We start from the raw sequence: 18,674 nt of genomic DNA on the forward strand, positions 1-18,674 counted from the left end.
CCAGAATCACACTAGAGGAACCAGAGAGGCCAACAAATTTTGGGGGTAGGAAGATCTTTTTGGTGCATGGCAAATAAAACTGCATATTGACAGTCTCATGTTTCCACATCTACGTTCCCTGCATGTTTTTTAATTAGTTGAGATCTGTTCTTCTCTCTTTGGTTGTTTTAATGTGTCCCCCAAAAGCTTTTTTTTTTTTTATAAATTCTAATCCCGAATCAGACTATCTCTTAATTACTTAGATTTTCAATAACCATATCCCCATCAGAGTGAAAATGTATACCTTTTTATTTTGACACTCATTAACTCTAACATTCTACCACTTTTCATACAAATGCTGAAATGCTTTTTGGCAAAAAAGAATAAATATAAGAAATGCTGTATTTACACAATGGCTCTTTAAAGAAATCCATAGCTATTTGGCAAGTGTAAACCTACCTCTTATCCAGTGAATTAAAGATGACAACAAGCATTCCTTCTGTAGAGAAAGGTTTTCTATGTCTCTAATGAAGGTGGGATTTTTTAGAGAAGCTGCTCACTGGGATAACAATTGAGCAGAGATCAAAGTGAATATGAAAGCCATGACAATGTGACTGTATTTAGTAGCGATTACACATATTGTGAGTCAATGGTGGGGGAGAGGACATATACCTCCTTTTAGGGGAAGAGCTTTTGGCTGCTCAAGGAATATCCCTCCTTCCTTTTCAAGTTTTTATCTGCCAAAGCACAAAACTGATTCTATAACTATACAGTAGTGACAGAAGTAGGCTATGGATTGGAGTCTATGTCCAATCAGTAGCAATATGCATACTAATATGCAGCACAGCTTGTGTAATGAAGTTCCCAGCATGTTGCCTGAAAAGGTATCCTCAAGTGTGCGGCTTGATTTATTTCCTCTGTCAAAAGGCAGGACAGTGAGGACTTGTCCTCCCCTATAGTACCTGCAAGAATACTCTGTCATTGTTTGAAATTTTAATAACATCTGGAAGCCAAGCCTTAGTTACATTATTTAGCATCCTTTCATTTAGCAAGGTTATTTCCCCAATACCTATTCATTCTCTGGAAAATGGTATTGAAAAGTTGTTCCCCTCATGTTTCTTGGGAAGTAGAAGCCATAAACAAGGTTCAGACTCGCTCTCTTTGTCAACAAAAGCCTTTTGAGATGCTGCCATTTCACAGTGTACATTCATCTTCTTACTTCAGCCTCCTAACAAAATGTCCAAATATCTAACAAAAGGGTAAATGCTATTGTTTTCTACATAGGAAACTGATTGCAGGGGAGGAAGTGGTCCAGAACCATTTCCCCCCTTTCGTCATGAACAAAACCAAAAAGATAAGCAGGAACTGTGTTTTTGAAATTGCAAGAAACTATTATTTATTTTTGAAAGTTTCTTTTCTTTCTGTATTTTACTGCACTCAAGGACAAGTTAGGTATCAGCATATAATGCATGGAAATTAGGAAATAAACATGTGGAATTTTTCTAATTACAACAATGAATGCAATATATGGACATCTTGATAGTGATAGCATTCTTATACTTAGTAGTTGCCAGTAATAAGTTAGACATAGGATATGATTGCATTGGGTAGGCAAGCTGGCATTGCAGTCTATCACATTATGTCATGTTCATTCTGCTCCCAGTTTGCATCACTCCTCCATTATTTTCTGTCCCTAGCTAATAATGGGTAAAATTCACCAATAGCTCCCAATCCTGCAACATTCTCGTCACCTACCTTGGTGAGCTTCTGTGCTGACATGCCAGTAGTGAAATAATGTTAGGAGGTTGGATTCCCGTCCCACACTGACTTCTTCCTTTTATATTACACTTTATATTTATATTTGCATTTTATTTGTTTTTCAGTGCTGGAATTGTGCAATTGCACTAAATATAAAAATAGTTAAAATAATAAAAAGTAGTTTTGGAAGGAGAGGTTACAAGGACCATAATTGGACTTCTTGGTGCAATTGCACAAATGAAGGGAGGTAGATATTCACTATCAATGATAACACAACAGTAGCATAATGGGGGGTTAGAGTGATAACACTCTTAGTATGCATTCATGCTGTTTTCTGTTTGCTATTCTCAGTCATATCCTCTCTCTTCCTTCACCAGTTAATCTGTGGTTAATCTGGATTTATTCCACCTCAATTATGTAGGCTGCAGTCCGTTTACCCTCGTGTTCGAAGAATTCATTGTGGAGGCTTTCACCATGAAATATTATGAAGCTATTATTATTATTATTATTATTATTATTATTATTCTCTCCTGACAGCTTGAGGAAAGGTACAACATAGTTAAAATACATAGATGAAAGTAAAGACAATAGAAATATATATTTAAAAATTTGAACAAATATTAAAACAACAATCTATATAAATAAAAATGTAATGTTAGTTCGTGCTACCATCAGAACTCAAAAACCACTAAGGGAATTGACACCAAATTTGGACACAAGACACCTAACAGTCCAATTTATGTCCTCCACTCAAAAAAATGATTTTGTCATTTGGGAATTCTTGTTGCTGGGATTTATAGTTTACCTACAATCAAAGAGCATTCTGAACTCCACCAATGATGGAATTCAACCAAACATGGCACACAGGACTTCCATGACCAGCAGAACACACTGGAAGGGTTTGGTGGGCATTGACCTTGAGTTTGGGAGTTGTAGTTCACCTACAGCCAGAGAGCACTGTGGACTCAAACAATGTTGGATCTGGACCAAACTTGACACAAACATTCCATATGCCCAAATATGAACACAGATGGAGTTTGGAGGAAATAGACCTTGACATTTGGGATTTGTAGTTACTGGGATTTATAGTTCACTACAATTAAAGAGCATTGTAGAAATGGGGCAAACTTCCCACACAGAACCCCCATGACCATCCAGTCCAACTCTCTTCACCAGGGCAAGAAAATGTAATCAGAGCTCTCCTGACAAAGAGCCATCCAGTCATAAATATAGATAGATAGGATTCTCTCTCACACACACAGATATAGTATCATAGATTCAAAGAGACCCTTAAAGAAGGACTATGATATGTTGCATATTCCAAAGTAGGCAAACCAGACACACTCCATATCAACACTGACAAAGAAACAACAAGAAATACTGTTTACTCGCAAGCATAAAGGAATTACTAGGGCTGGGCGGTTTTGTTTCGTTAATTCGTAATTCGTTAAAAATTCGTTATTTTTTTAATAACGAAGTGATAACGAACCATTCTGGAGCAACTTAAAAACGAAACGAATTTTTAAATTCGTTTCGTAAATGCTTCGGATTCGTTATGTATTTGTTTCGTTATTGGTTTGAGGTCGTTTCGTTATTATTTCCGCATGTCTGGGGCAAGTTTTATAGTTGTTTTTTGTTTAATTAGTGAAAAAAAATATGATATCACACCAACAGTCAACAACAGAGGGAGAGGGAAGCTTCAGAAGTTCCCCCTGTCCCATTTGGAGGTTTTTTAGTGTATTGCGCGGTCGCGTCCGCCATTAACGAATCGATTCGTTATTGTTTCGTATTTGTTTCGTTAATGTTTTGTAATTTTCTTAACATTTACGAAATTTCGTAAATATCGAACTTTTTAAAAGAAAAATTTCGGAATTCATTTAAATATCGAAATGCGAAACCCCCCAAAAAGCGAATCGATTTTAGAAACAAATTTTTCCGTTGTTACCCAGGCCTAGGAATTACATATATTAGAAACCAACACTTTCTCATTACTTTATTTTCCAGATCACCAGACTGGGCCACAGCAACGCATGGCAGAGGACAGCTAGTTCTAATAAAATGTAAATTTAAAATTCATAGATTAAAATTGACTAGATAGGTGTGTTGAAAAGAGTGTTACTTTTTAAAAATAAACACTTGCTTATCTGTTGAATCTTTTTTGGCAGGTCATGCCACAGTCAAGGGGTGGCAAATGAAAAGGTCCTCTGGGTGACCATTGCTACTCAGGTTCTGGCTGGTAAATATTCCCCAAAGGCCCTAAGGGTAAGGGGGACATCATAACCTAGACCCAAACCATGTAGCTCTCACTGTTATAACGATCAACCAGAACATCGACAGGATCATCAGTCTCCAGGACAGGAAGATCCCCAAGAGACCTCAGGAATCCATCTGGATCCATAAGTCTCTTAGGGCAAACCATCTTAATGGGTCCACAACCCCTGTGGAGGTTAGAGGTCATAATGGCTCTTCCACTGACTACTCCACTGTCTGCAATAAAAACTAGATTGAGTGCGTGACTTGCTTAATGTGTGGGGCCAGATATTACTTGAGTCAGCCCCATGGTCATCATGGCAACCATGAAATCCTGAGCTGCATCTGATAATGTGGTCTCTGCATGAATATTGAAGTCTACTAGAACTATAAGTTGCTGGGATTTGAGACCACTTCTGCTAGCTCAGGAAGGGAATTTGAGACCACTTCTGCTAGCTCAGGAAAGGAAACTGTTGAGTCATGGCGTGGACAGTACACCAGCAGAATTCCCAAGCTGTCTCAGATTCCCACTCAGATTCAAACCCAGAAGATTGCGGAACAGTGCATCTGACCAGAGCAACAAACTGCCGAAAGATCACCGCAACCCCTCCTCCCCACCTCCCAGACTTAGCCTGCTGAAGCATCCCAAAACCCCGTGGGCACAGCTGGGTGAGATTTACGCCACCCAGCTCATCCAGCCAGGTCTTGGTGATGCAAGTCAGACCTGCCCCCTCATCCAGGACTAAGTCCTGGATGACAGATGTTTTGCTGTTGACATATCTGGTGTTCAGAAGCAGGATCTTAAGTCCAGGGGATCTGTCATGGAGACTACCATGCCTAGCCTTCTCCAGGGTCGCAAGGACTTTATTGCACTTCTCCCTGGTTTGAAAGTGACCAACATTCCTCCTTCCCCATACAACCTCAATGGTGCTCCTCCCGTTCGATCCCTCTCCCCCTCCCCCCCCCCCCCCCGGTGGATAGGCTGATTAGGGCAGAACTCTTGAGGGATTCGTCAGCTCTCTGGAAGCGGAGAACCACATAGTGAGTTGATTTGGCTAGGGATTGAGGATATCTCCAATTGTAATAAGGAAAAGGAACCATCAGGTGTACTGGGGTTGTTAAACAAAGGGAGTGTTTGCGAGTGGGATTGGGGGCTAGATTGGGCAGGGACTGAGAATAGGGAGGGAGTCTCAAAGTGGAATTCTGAAAGAGAGGCCCTGACATGTGGGCTTTCTACCCTGTTGTTATTGGATGTTATTGGGTCTTGCAGGTGTGATTTCAGCCCAGTGATAAGAGAGCAGATCAAAGGATCCACAAGAATCCTTTTAATGGTGATGCCCAACACTTTAATTGGGGCCCAAGTGTGAGCAACTCATCCACTAACAATCTGTCTAGCTGGATGCCATGTTTTGAAGTAATTTGAGTTTCTGAATTTCACATAGCAGCCAATATACACTGTGCATTGCAGAAATCCAGCCTTGAGTTACCACCATGTGCACTACCATATTTAGGCCTTCCAATTCTAGGTAGGGGTGCTGCAGGTGTATCAGCTGAAGCTGATAATGAGCATTCCTAATCATCACATCTATCTAGGGGCCCTTCCACACAGCCATATAACCTAGAATAGGAAGGCAGAAAAACCCACAATATCTGCTTTGAACTGGGTTATCTGAGTCCACGCTGCCTTATACTCTAGTTCAAAGCAGATAATGTCAGATTTTATTCAGCTAGGTGGAAAGGGCCTAGGTTGCTATTTGGAGAGACAGATTCAGGAGTACTCACAAGTTACAAACACAGTCTTTCAGAGAGAGGTTAACCCTATAAAAAACTAGCTGACACAACTCCAAGCCCTTAAGAGTAAGCACCTATTTCTTATCTGGATTCAATTCAATTTGTGTTTATTCATTCAGCCCACTGTCTTCCCCAGACATTAATTCAGTGGAGATGCACTATCCTTAGCTAAGACTGTTTTTGGATGTCATCAGCTTACTGACAGCACCCTGCTCCATGATTCCAGATGATCTCTCCCAGAGGTTTCATGCAAATGTTTAAAAGCATTGAGGATAGAATAACCGCTTGTGGAATGCCCATAACAGCTCTTTTTTTTCCTTTTTTTTTTGTTGAGCAGCTATACTCAAGTGCCATTATTTGGAAGCTGCCTGAAAGAAATTACCGAAACCACTGCAATACAGTGCTTCCAATTTCCATCTCCCCCAGATATTTCAGAAGGATACCATGACTGAAATTACTGAATGCCGTTGAAGGATCTAAAAGCACCAACAGGGACATATTCCAGTGTTAAGACAGAGATAATCTACTAGAGAGACAATAGCTTCATATGTGTTTACAAGAAAAGTCCAAGACCCTGCTTGTGTGGAGGTGGGGTGGAACTGTTTGTTGTCTCCCTTCTGCTTGTTTAGTTTAGTTTATTCGATGCTTAGACCATAGGTCTTTCACATACAAGTCAAGGCAAACAAATAAATACATGAACACCAGATTATCAAATACAATATAAAATACACCATAAAATCCTATAAATCATTAAAATGCTACATACATCGATAGCAAGATGCACCTTTAAAATACTACATAATGTGTAGACTCATACCTGCGTAATTAAAAACCAAGTAAAAGCGAATAGATACAGCATTATTAAAACTACATAAACAGCCACTATTAGTTGAAAGCATCCCCAGGACAGTCAACTGCAATATCAGAGATTAGTTTTGCCCGGATTTTCTGTGCTGCCGGGGCAAAAAGCGACACCTTTTGAGTAACCACGGGGTTAGTGTCAGCCAAGAGATAAAAAATCTTTTCGGACACAGTGTTGGTCTGAAGGAGGTGAAGAATAAACCCGAGTATTTTGGTTCTTGGATCAGAATACAAAGGGCAGAAAAGCAAATAGTGAGGCAGATCCTCAATTTCCGGGCCCCCGCAAACACATAAACGAAGGGCCAGAGGGGTGCCTGTATATCTGCCATCAATCACTGCTGTGGGCATACTTTGAAAACGAAGGGCAGTGAAGGCTTGTCTAAGTTTTGGAAATGTGAGCCTAGTCAGGTAGATAGCACTATCATGGTCAAGTTTGTACAGTCTAAACCAGTGGGAGAATTTGGAGTTATTAATGGCCTGCCTATCATGGTGGGCACAATTATTTAAAAAAATATTCCAGGAGTTTCTCCCTTGAGTTCAAGATAGAAGGCTTATCAGACAGAGTGGGGTGAAATTTCAGCAGCTTCTGGTATCTAGTGTTCCAGACTTTGCATTTTGCTAGTTGTTCAAAACATCCCTTGGGAAGAACCCTAACTGAGGAGTCTTTTACATTTCTCCAATAATTAAATAGCGTAAAATGAACACGTGATCTAATGGAGGGGAGACCAACCTCTGCCCAGACTAAGGCTGCCGGGGTGCCCTGTGGGAGTCTCAGTAGTTTCTTAAGAAATGTGTTCTGGAGAGCTTCCAGTTTTGCTGTCTGAGACTCATCCCATCCCCAGACAGCAGCACCATACAAAATCTGGGCTATAACTTTACTCTGAAATATTTTAAGGGCTGGGACAACTAGATGACCCCCTGCAGTGTTGTAGAATCTGAGTATTGCTCCAACAGATTTCAAAGCTACTGCTTTAGTGTGTTCTACATGGGGTTTCCAGGATAGTCTTTCCGTAAAATGGATTCCAAGGTACTTAAATTCCTGACATTGTTCTATTTGGTGGCCCCTGATGGACCATCTGTGTTGAGAGTGTCTTCTTCCAAACACCATTACCTTTGTTTTATTATAGTTGATGTTCAGCTTTTCTTTATAACAATATGCACCAAGCTTAGAGAGCAGTCTTCTCAGGCCAATTTGGGTAAGTGAAATTAGAACCATATCATCTGCATATAATAGGATGGAGATTTTCTTGGATCCTGCTGCAGGTGGAAAAAAATTCTGGCCCCGAGAGTGCAGGTATTATATCATTCAAGTAAAGGTGAAAGAGTATTGGTGCCAATAGACACCCTTGTTTTACTCCTTTATTAGTGTGAATGGGGTCAGTCAATGAGCCAGAAATACCAACTCTTATTCTAGCTGTGGTATTAGAATAAAGTGCCTTGATTAGAAACAGTAGGCACTTATCCATATTGGTGCTGGCCAGCTTATGCCACAACAGGTTTCTATCAATTGAATCAAAAGCTGCTGCTAAGTCGACAAAGGCAACAAATAGGTGTTTGGTAGGTCCAACAGTTGCTTGTTGGGCTAAGAAATACAAGGTTAGACAGTGGTCAATCGTACTCTGTCCTTTTCTGAAACCAGCCTGTTCTGGGTAGATAATTTGGTTATTGAATTCCCAGTCCTCTAATTTGTTTAACAGGTGTTTACTATATAACTTAGAGTCAATATCTAAGAGACTAATAGGGTGATAGTTGTTGGGATCTTGTTTATCACCTTTCTTGTAGATGGGGACAACTATGCCCTGTTTCCAGCCCTCTGGGATTGTGCCTGTGTTATTGATTTGTGAGAACACTTTGGCTAATATTGGAGCCCACCACTCTGAAAAATGTTTAAATATTTCTGGGGGCATCATATTTTCCCCTGGGGCCTTACTCAGAGCCAGGGCTGCAATCAATTTCTTCACCTCAGAAGATGACACAGGGTCCCCCTTCTGCTTGTGAATACTAATTATTGTGATAGTAAGATATAGTAATGTCTCATATTCCTTAATACAATCAACTGTAGGAGCCAATGAATTTTAAAAAATGTTTCTCAAGTATCAGGAAACCTTGATGAGATAAAACCTGGATTTAGCCTACATCTACACCTATTTTTTTTTTAAAAAAATAGATTATATACGTAGAGCATAACATTGCATATTCACATTACGGGGGGCGGGGGGAGAGGAAAAGACTATGTTGTTTTACATATTTAGTCATACCATTCTAGTCTGTCCTGCAATCTTAGCCTTACTATTACTATAATTGCCTACCAATTGTATCTATCTGTCCCCTCCCCCTCTATATCTACCCCTATTGAAATAATGTAGAGTATTGTGCCCCAGAACCACCCCAGATGCAACATGTGAGCATTCCTGGAGCACTTTGTTATTCAGGTGGCTGTGCTAACTGAAAGCATATTGATGCCATTGTTGTTGTGTCAACAGCCAAAAGGGGCCCAGCCATGTTACCAGCAGAAGCAATGTCATCAACGACACTTCTAGCTGATGATACAGCAGTGGGCATTTTTATGTGTTGACACTGAATCCAGTTCAAACCTCTAAACATCAGGATTACTCTGTAGCTTCCTGAACCCTCTGGAACAAATTGCAGTTTCCCTTGCATCAAATTAACAATTTCTGCTGCAAAACTTGCCATGTGCCATGTGGACTACTCATTGTAGTTGTAAGGTAAATCTGTTTCATTGGGCACATGTAGACATGGGCTTAGTCTGTAAAAAAAATAATGCACATGTGTGGAAGGGTGTTTTAATAGAAAACAGCATTTTCTGCACATAAAATATTTTATGTACAGAAAACTCTGTTTTATGCAAAAAATATATGCTGCTTTCAGTGTTAACATATCACATGCATATTTGGTGCAGGAGTCTGTAATGATAATGTGTTCTAGAAATAAATATTATGTTAGTAAGAATGACAAATCCAAGGCACTGAATAATATCACTGTGTCATTTCTCTAATTTTCAAGTAGAATATGGTGAGAAATGGAGAAGCAAAACACTTAATACCTGTTTTAGGAATATTCAGTTTTGTAAAAATAAGCCTGTTAAATCCAAATATCATAAGAATCTAAGAAGAAACTTTCTGGGTGAGTCCAAAGGCTTATCTAAGCCAGTCTTCTTTTAAAATAGTGGCTAAGTAGAAGGTCAGGGGAAGTCCTTAGAATATGAGTGCAGGCCCATCGTCTCTTTCAGAAGCATACAAAAAATACGAACCTAAGCAACTGTCTTATCAGATGAAATCTTTAATGAAAGATTTTTTTCTGCACACTATTTATGGAATACCGCCCCCCCCCCCCCCAATTGAAAAATAGAGCCTGGTCTGGTAGAAGAACATATGGAAAACAGCAAATCTTTGTCCATTAGGATTGTAGCACTCAGGTATGGGTAATGCAAATTCAAAAAAATGCTAATAAAATCAGAAATTTCCCAGTGGGGGAGTAATGGAATGCTTTTAAAAAAGCTGCTTTCATTTAATGACTAAGACCCCCCCCCCTTTGCTTTTTTGCTAAGAGCAATTTGGCTTCTTCTAGCAAATACCAGGGAGGGGAGGGGAAAGCACTAAACTGTAGATTAAAATGGTTTTACTGCTTCTGTGTAATGTAAGTTTAGACTTCAGGCTGAGATGTATGAGAAGTGGTAATTTATCTAGTGGCCACTGTTTATTTTTGAGAAGAGTAGGTAAATGTATTGAGTGGAATAGACGTTCTTAAGCATAAGACATAAGCATAAAGTGTGGAAGCCAAGCTTATATCAACCTTCTGTATTTCTCAAGTGCAATACAAAGCTAGAATGAACCTCAAACTTAGCAAGAAACCAGACAGCAAACAACTTTGGCCAAAGTATCTAACCAAGTAACAGCACTGCTTTCACTCCAACTCAGCAGTAGTCAAGATAAAGTTTATTTCAAGCATCAGTATTTTATAGGATTTCAGAGTTCCTCAGACAACAAAGTGCACATGAGCAATATCTAATGCATACTTATTGAAGGTATATGTGACTAGTACACAATGCTTGTTGATGAGGATTTTTTCTCAAAGTCTAGCAGTGTATGTACCCATATCATCTGGTTGTTGGCTCTGGACACATTATATTGCAGTTACAGCATTTATAGCACAACACAAGATGGCAAGAAGGCAATGTGGGGTGCTATCCGATGATTCACCTCACTGCCCGACGCATTTGCCATGTTGCCCCACAGATGCCACTGCTGTCCCCTGGCTTAATGACCTCCATGTGATGAGGTCCATAATCTGTTCCTTCATTTCATTTGGAATTGTAGAAGCAATGATGACAAAACATTGAGCCCATACATAATCTGTTGAAATGCTGCCAGCATTTCTCTCTGCTTCCACATTACAAAATTGTTTATTTAGAATTTTTAACAGAGAAGATAAAGAAATACTGTGGACAAACAGATAGTTTGGATTAGGATTCTCCTCACCATGTGTACTGCTCATCCAAGACAAATATGCTTAAAAAGTAAACATAGCTGAGAAAATTTGCCAGGAACCTCTTCTATGCAGGACTCTTTCTTTTCAAAGAGGTTGGTACCCCAGAGGACATTGGTTTGTTTTGCCAGGATATAAATTCCACAGTTTCTCAATTGCTATGAGGAACAGAGCAAAACTGGAAACAGAACACCTAAACATAAATGTAGTATTGCTATTAAAGAAGAGGAAAAATACATATTTTGCCAACAAATACCATTTTTATGAGGTATGCTTTAAGAAAAACAGGCAAATAAGAGTAGTTTCTTTTTCTATATGAAGTACTCTGTGTGTGTCCTGTTACAGTTCATTAAATGTTTTCTCCCCACATCCCTTCCTTGGGTCTGCTTTGGCAGGTCTTAGACTGCTCTGCCCAAAGTCCAATTTCTCCCTTTGTTGCTAATTGATGTTGTATATTAGTCCACTCTGGTATATAAATGGGATTATATAACATTGATATTGAATGGGAACACATTGCAGATCATTTAAAAAATATATAATTTTAATGCTTCTGTAAATTTCAGCATCTGGAGTTTATGAAATTGCCATGGAAATCTCATAAGAATTAGGGAAACTCATATTAGTGTGTCTTTATGACTTTGATAGAATTGTATCTTTTTCCCAAGCTTTTAATCTTTCTTCTTCCTATTTTAGATAACTTTCCTACCCACTCAGAATGAAGGGTGGGATTTTTTTTCTGGGTTTGAGAAATTAAAGTTCAGTTTAGGCATTCCCACTACTCCATGACCTTTTCTCACGGGCCTTCATCCAAATAAAGAACTTGAGAAAAATGTCTAGCCAATGGGCAGCTAGATTTGACTGGAAGTTCTTCTGTGACTGAATTTGTGCATATGCTTAATTCACTGGATGCTTTATGGTGACGATATTTGAACTGAGACAAGACTACAAAATGTGACCAGACCAGTTTACATGTAGATCCAGTAGCCTTCTTCAATATACTATCAATCTATTCTGTACGATTTTCAGACACCATGCCCTTGTTTCTTATTTAGAAGTAGCCATGAAGTTCCCAATGCCATCCTTTTCTCTTCACAAAAGAAAGTATTCAGGTTCTCAGAGGAAGTCCTCAAATGTATGTTGTCTGAGCCCTGCAGATCCTGAACATACCTGCAGAGTACAAGGCTAGAGTTCAGCTGGCCCAGCCGTAGCAGGATCACATCAGCCCCACTGGACCATCACCCCATCCTCCCTGTGGCCAGCAGTCAGTGTTGGCAGCAACACAGGGACAAGCAATCCCTTTTGCTTGAACTGATCATACTCTGAATGATAAACGTGATGGCAGAGGTGTCCATCTGGATAAGGAATCAAGCTGAAATTGAGTTGATCCAATCGTCCAAACTGCAATGAAGCCCTGTGGTTTCCTACAAACTCTGGAGTAAGTCCCTCTCCCACTTTACCTTAAGTGGGGCAAAGTGACACTAAGGCCAGAAAAAGTGGGGTAGTCATCAGAAGTCCTCATGCATCGTTCTGATAGCCAGTGGTGGATTTCAGATTAGTCTGGCTTTTTTCATTAGTGTAAACAAGTACTTACTTGTCTTGGTAGATATGGTCCTTTTGTATGGTGTAACCCCTGTATCTTCAGGAATGATATCCATGGTTTCACTTGTCCAAGTCTGACAAAATATGTCCTGTCTAGGCATTTTTCTATGTCATTCAACATAATTTTTGGGACAGAAGCCTTTCATTTCAATAGGTTCACCATTATCAGCAGTTTTGCTTCCTTATTTATTTATTTATTTATTTATTTGCCATATTTATACCCCACCCTTCTCACCCCTTAGGGAACTCAGAGTGGCTTACATATATAGGCAGCAATTCGATGCCAACTTGAACATACATCAAATAAACTATAACATTAAACATATACATTAAAACGTTAACTAAAAACATATCAAGCATTAAAACCACTTATTTAAAATCAAGCAATCTAATGCCATAATCTGAGGCCATTCTAATTGTCATTGTAGCATTCTGTATTCTCTTATTGTATTGTTACTGACCAAAAGCTTGGTCCCACATCCATGTCTTTAACTTTTTCCTGGAGGTTAGGAGGGAGCGGGCTGATCTGATTTCACTCAGGAGGGAGTTCCATAGCCGAGGGGCCACCACTGAGAAGGCCCTGTCTCTCATTCCCACCAACTGCACCTGCAAAGGAGGTGGGACCGAGAGCAAGGTCTCCCAGACAATCTTATCTCCTAGTTGGCTCATAGAGGGAGATACATTCGGACAGGTAAACTGGGCTGGATTTTTTTAGGACTTTATAGACTAAATCTTATCCATGCAAATTCTAGGAATGTATCCCCCATGAATACAGAAGTTATATCTGTTGAGGTTTAGATTTAGATGGATGTGTAAAGGTAAAACCTCATTCTGCTAAGCATGTAGTGACCAAACCAGTCATTAAAGGGTTAGGACAGTGTTTCTCAACCTGGGGTCCCCAGATGTTTTTGGCCTTCAACTCCCAAAAATCCTAACAGCTGGTAAACTGGCTGGGATTTCTGGGAGTTGTAGGCCAAAACACCTGGGGACCCACAGGTTGAGAACCACTGGGTTAGGACAAAAGAGTGGACATATCTAGACTGAAAGGTTGGACCTTTCCAGGGAAAGGTATGCATGTAACATCCGTAGACTGTCTTTGAGTAATGAGATTTATAAGAAGAGTATAAATGTCATAGACACCATGATTTATTCCTCTTTTGTGATTGACCATGCTAACAAGTGACTGCGCATTTGTATATAGTTTTGGAAATGTAAATAAAGACAAAAGACACTCTGAGTTAGCAGAAATGAGGCTACTGAGTTATTGGGAAAGGAAAGTGTGCCCAGACAACTATTGTTCTCTGGGTCACAGAAAAGGGAATTGGGAGAAGATTGATAGATGCCCCCTTCCAAAAATAAACTTTAACTTAACAGTATTGCTGAGCAAAGGAAGATAGATGCTTTTGAATTGTGGTGTTGAAGGAAAGTTCTGAGAGTGCCTTGGACTGTGAGAAGATCCAACCAGTCCATACTTTAGGAAATAAAGCCCAACTGTTCACTGGAGGGAAGGATATTAGAGGCAAAGATGAAGTATTTTGGCTACATAATGAGAAGACAGGAAAGCTTAGAGAAGACAATTATGCTGGAAGGAAAAAAAGAAGAGGGGCCAACCAAGGGCAAGATGGATGGATGGCATCCTTGAAATGTCTGGCTTGACCTTGAAGGAGCTGGGGGTGATAACGGCCAACAGGGAGCTCTGGCATGGGCTGGTTTATGAAGTCACAAAGAGTCAGAAGCGACTGAACAAGTGAATAACAACATCCTGATATCTGAGTCAGAGCTCTGAGATTTAGCAATCTTAATTGTGCTTGAACAAAATCAGTGTAACTGAGAGGATATGTCTTCTTGGGTATGTCTTCTTAGCCAAACAGGACTGGATCTAATAATTGGAATTTATTTCTTTCCTCTCCCTGCTCTCAAAGGATTTTAGGGGTTTTAAAGATGTCAGACTGTAGTGAACCCCATTACAAAGCAACTTAGTGAACAAAGAAAGGAGAGATAGGCTAGGATTCGAAAGATTTTCCCATGAGATTATACAGAAAAAGATATCCCATCAAAATATAAGGAAAAACTCTTTTTCTGTAAGAGTGGTTTGAGAGTAGACAATGTACTGCCTGGGAATCTCCTTTTTTGGGTAACAGACACTCCTCTGGAGCCTTTTAAGCAGAGCTGATAGGGGCATCCATCCGACTGCTTCAGCTGTGTATTTGAACATGATCTAGGGTTGGATTAGATAGCCTCCTGTGACTGTTTCCAACTCTAGGGTGTTATTGCTTTTGGTGGAGAGCTGTTGAAATAGAGCAAAATGGACCTGGCATGCTCAGCTTCTGATTTATTTTAGGGGAAAGGGGGGAAAGCATATAGGGAGGGTTAAAATGTAATACACTGGCTATATCAGTGGTTCCCAACCTATGGTCCATGGACCACCAGTGGTCCCCAGGAACAAACATATGGTCTGTGGCCCCACCATTATTACACCATTGCCTTGAAACCATGTAGCAACAAGAGTGACTGGTCTCGCGAAACCCTCTTATAGTGCCAGGGCAACAGGGATGTTGGAAGGGGAGAGGGTGACTACCCATGAAAGATTACTACTACCACATCAGCTCTAGATTATTAAATATGGTTTTCTGTGGGTGAACAGATGGTGATTACTGGATGGCATATGTTCTGTATCAGAAACTAGAGCTGATGTCATCTATCCAATGCAATTTTCTGAATCAGCACCCCAAATAACCAAACAGAATCTAAAGCTGACCAAAAACAGATTTGTAACACTTTTGGTACTAATGTTGGAGAGTGGTCCCTGGTCAAAGGAGTTCCTGTTCAAGTGGTCCCTGGACAAAGTGGTCCCTGGTCAGAAAAAAAAGGTTGAGAACCACTGAGCTATATCCTTGAAAATGATCACTTTACACTGAAATGTTTTGTTGCAGAATCTACAATCGGTGTTGTTTATTCATCTGACATTTTTCAGTGTGCAGTCATCTTACAATTCTTATTTATTACTGAAAAAAATCAGATCAAAATTGTTCTCACTTACATTTAGAGGTCAAAATAAAATACTTAATTATGGGGCTGTTTTTGTTTGTTATGCTGTTTGTCACTTGGAGAAGTAGGAATATTCTATATGAGGGATTTTCTTTGCATGAAAAATAAAACATTTTAAAAATCATACTTCTTGTCTCAGCATTAACCATTATGGAGCTGTACATCTTGACACATGGGTGCCAAGCAAAAAGACTCTGGAAAGAGTGTGATTTATTTATATAAGGCTTGGATGACATTTACGTTGAGCATAAACCATGACTGCACCCACCCAATGCCATTTAAAAGATAACAATTGCTCAGTTGTGAAAAAAGGTGTTTTCCCTAATTCCCACTTGCAAGTGTTTTAACTAAGCAAAACAGATTCTTTATATAGCATTTTCAATGAGTCACCAAAAAACTCCTTGAATATTTCGTACTGAAAATGTAGTTAATATTACTTTGATCTCATAATGTCCTGGTCCAGAGGTACTTCATACACTGTTTGAGTAACCTATTCATTAAACCCTGATCTGATTTTCCTGCCCCAAACCTAAAATAGTGTTCCGTATCAAAATTTAATTTTCTTAGGACAGGGATTGGCAATTATATGGGAGCCAAGACCTCCCTCAAAATGCCACAGATGTGTGACAAACCCAAATACTTCCATATAATTTTGCAGTTCCTCTCAAAATGGTTTCAGAAGTGACATCCCATCCCATGTAGAGGGCACCTGTGGTATCTAGAATATTATGAAGTGCTTGTGGGAGTTTGAAATGTTTCTCTTGGAGGAGAGAAGACTAGGAGGTGATATAATTACCATTTCAAATAGCTGGATAGTTCTATAGACAAAATGACCAGTTTTCTGTTGCTCCAAGGAATAGGACCCAAATCAATAGATACAAATTGCAATTAAATCCTGACTAAGCACAAGAAAGACTTTTCCAATAGTAAGAACTGTCCAAAAGTGGAACATAGTATCTGTACCCATGGATTCTGCATTCACAGGTTCTACAATCCATGGCTTGAATCCCCCCCCCCCCAACTAAAATCCCAAAAGCAAATCTTGATTTTGCCATTTTAAATAAAGGATACCTTTTTACAATATCATTGTATATGGTACTTGAGCACATACCTAGAATTCAGTTCACCTCAGAATGTGGTTGGCTTTTCTTCATTGGAGATTTTTAAGTAGATACTTTTAAAGGATACTTTAGTAGTGAATTGGAGCTTTGAGATGGTTGAACAGAAGCTCCCCGAAGCTCTAGTTGCTCTAACTGCCTATTACAGGGAAAACCAACTGATCCCTAATCCATCTAAAACACAGACATGTGCTTTTCACCTTAAGAACAGGCAAGCATCCCGAGCTCTAAGGATTACCAGGGAAGGAATCCCACTGGAGCATTGCAGCACACCCAAATACCTGGGAGTCACCCTGGACCATTCTCTGACCTACAAGAAGCACTGCCTGAACATCAAACAAAAAGTGGGTGCTAGAAACGATATCATACGAAAGCTGACTGACACAACCTGGGGATCACAACCAGATACAGTGAAGACATCTGCCCTTGCGCTATGCTAATCTGCTGCTGAGTACGCATGCCCAGTGTGGAACACATCTCACCACACTAAAACAGTGGATGTGGCTCTTAATGAGACATGCGCCCTACACCACTGGAGAAATTACACTGCTTAGCCGGTATTGCACCACCTGACATCCGCCGGGAAGTTGCAGCCAATAGTGAAAGGACCAAGGCAGAGACATCTCCAGCTCATCCCCTATTTGGGTATCAGCCAGCACGTCAATGACTTAAATCAAGAAATAGTTTTCTTAGATCTACAGAGACACTCGCTGGAACACTTCAGCAAGCGAGAGTTCAAAAGTGGCAGGCTCAAACCCAGCACCTTAATCCGTGGGTGATACCAGATGAGAGACTCCCCCCTGGGCACACAGAAGACTGGGCGACTTGGAAGGTGCTGAACAGACTGCGCTCTGGCACCACGAGATGCAGAGCCAATCTTAAGAAATGGGGCTACAAAGTTGAATCCACGACATGCGAGCGTGGAGAAGAGCAAACCACAGACCACCTGCTGCAATGCAACCTGAGCCCTGCCACATGCACAATGGAGGACCTTCTTGCGGCAACACCAGAGGCACTCCAAGTGGCCAGATACTGGTCAAAGGACATCTAATCAGCTACCAAGTTTGCAAAATTTGTGTGTGTGTGTGTGTTTTTTTAAATTTGCTTGTTTGTTTTGTTGACCAAGTAGAAGAGCCTCAGGATTTAATTTGGATATAGAATTTGCACTTATAAACTGATTTGGACTGAACGTAAACTCTGATTAATTGACACTCCTAGCTTTTCCATGCAGTTGGGATTGACTATACACAAACAATGTTCTGGTTGCGGATGACACGATAAATAAAATAAAAATAAATAAAAATAAATAAAAATAAATAAATAAAGTAGTGAATTCCAGCACTGGCAGAGAGTTGAACTAGATAGCCCTTGGGATTGCAACAATCTTTGTTATTGTATTGTACATAACCTTTTAATTGTGGAGAAAATGAGAATGCTGAATCTTATACCTGGAAATAAGTAAAGGATTCAGTATTATATCAGTTACTCTAAAAGTTTTGAACCTTCAAATTCCGCATCCAAAAATGTCCTGGCAAAGAGGCTGAAAAGGAGAAGTCGTCTTTGCAGAACAGTCAGGCCATGGAGAGTGCAATCCTACTTCTCTGTATAGAACCCCCCCCCCCCCCCAAAATATCAGAGCCTCCAAATATCCAGTTTGTCAGCCCCTGCAAAACAAAAGTGAGGAAAAAGTAATGATTCATACCAATAGTAGGGAAATGAACGACTCTAGCTCTTATGTTAGCTTAGCCCTCTTTACATTCTAGA

The sequence above is a fragment of the Anolis sagrei genome, chromosome 2, assembly GCF_037176765.1.
Source record: "Anolis sagrei isolate rAnoSag1 chromosome 2, rAnoSag1.mat, whole genome shotgun sequence".
Lineage (NCBI taxonomy): Eukaryota > Metazoa > Chordata > Lepidosauria > Squamata > Dactyloidae > Anolis > Anolis sagrei.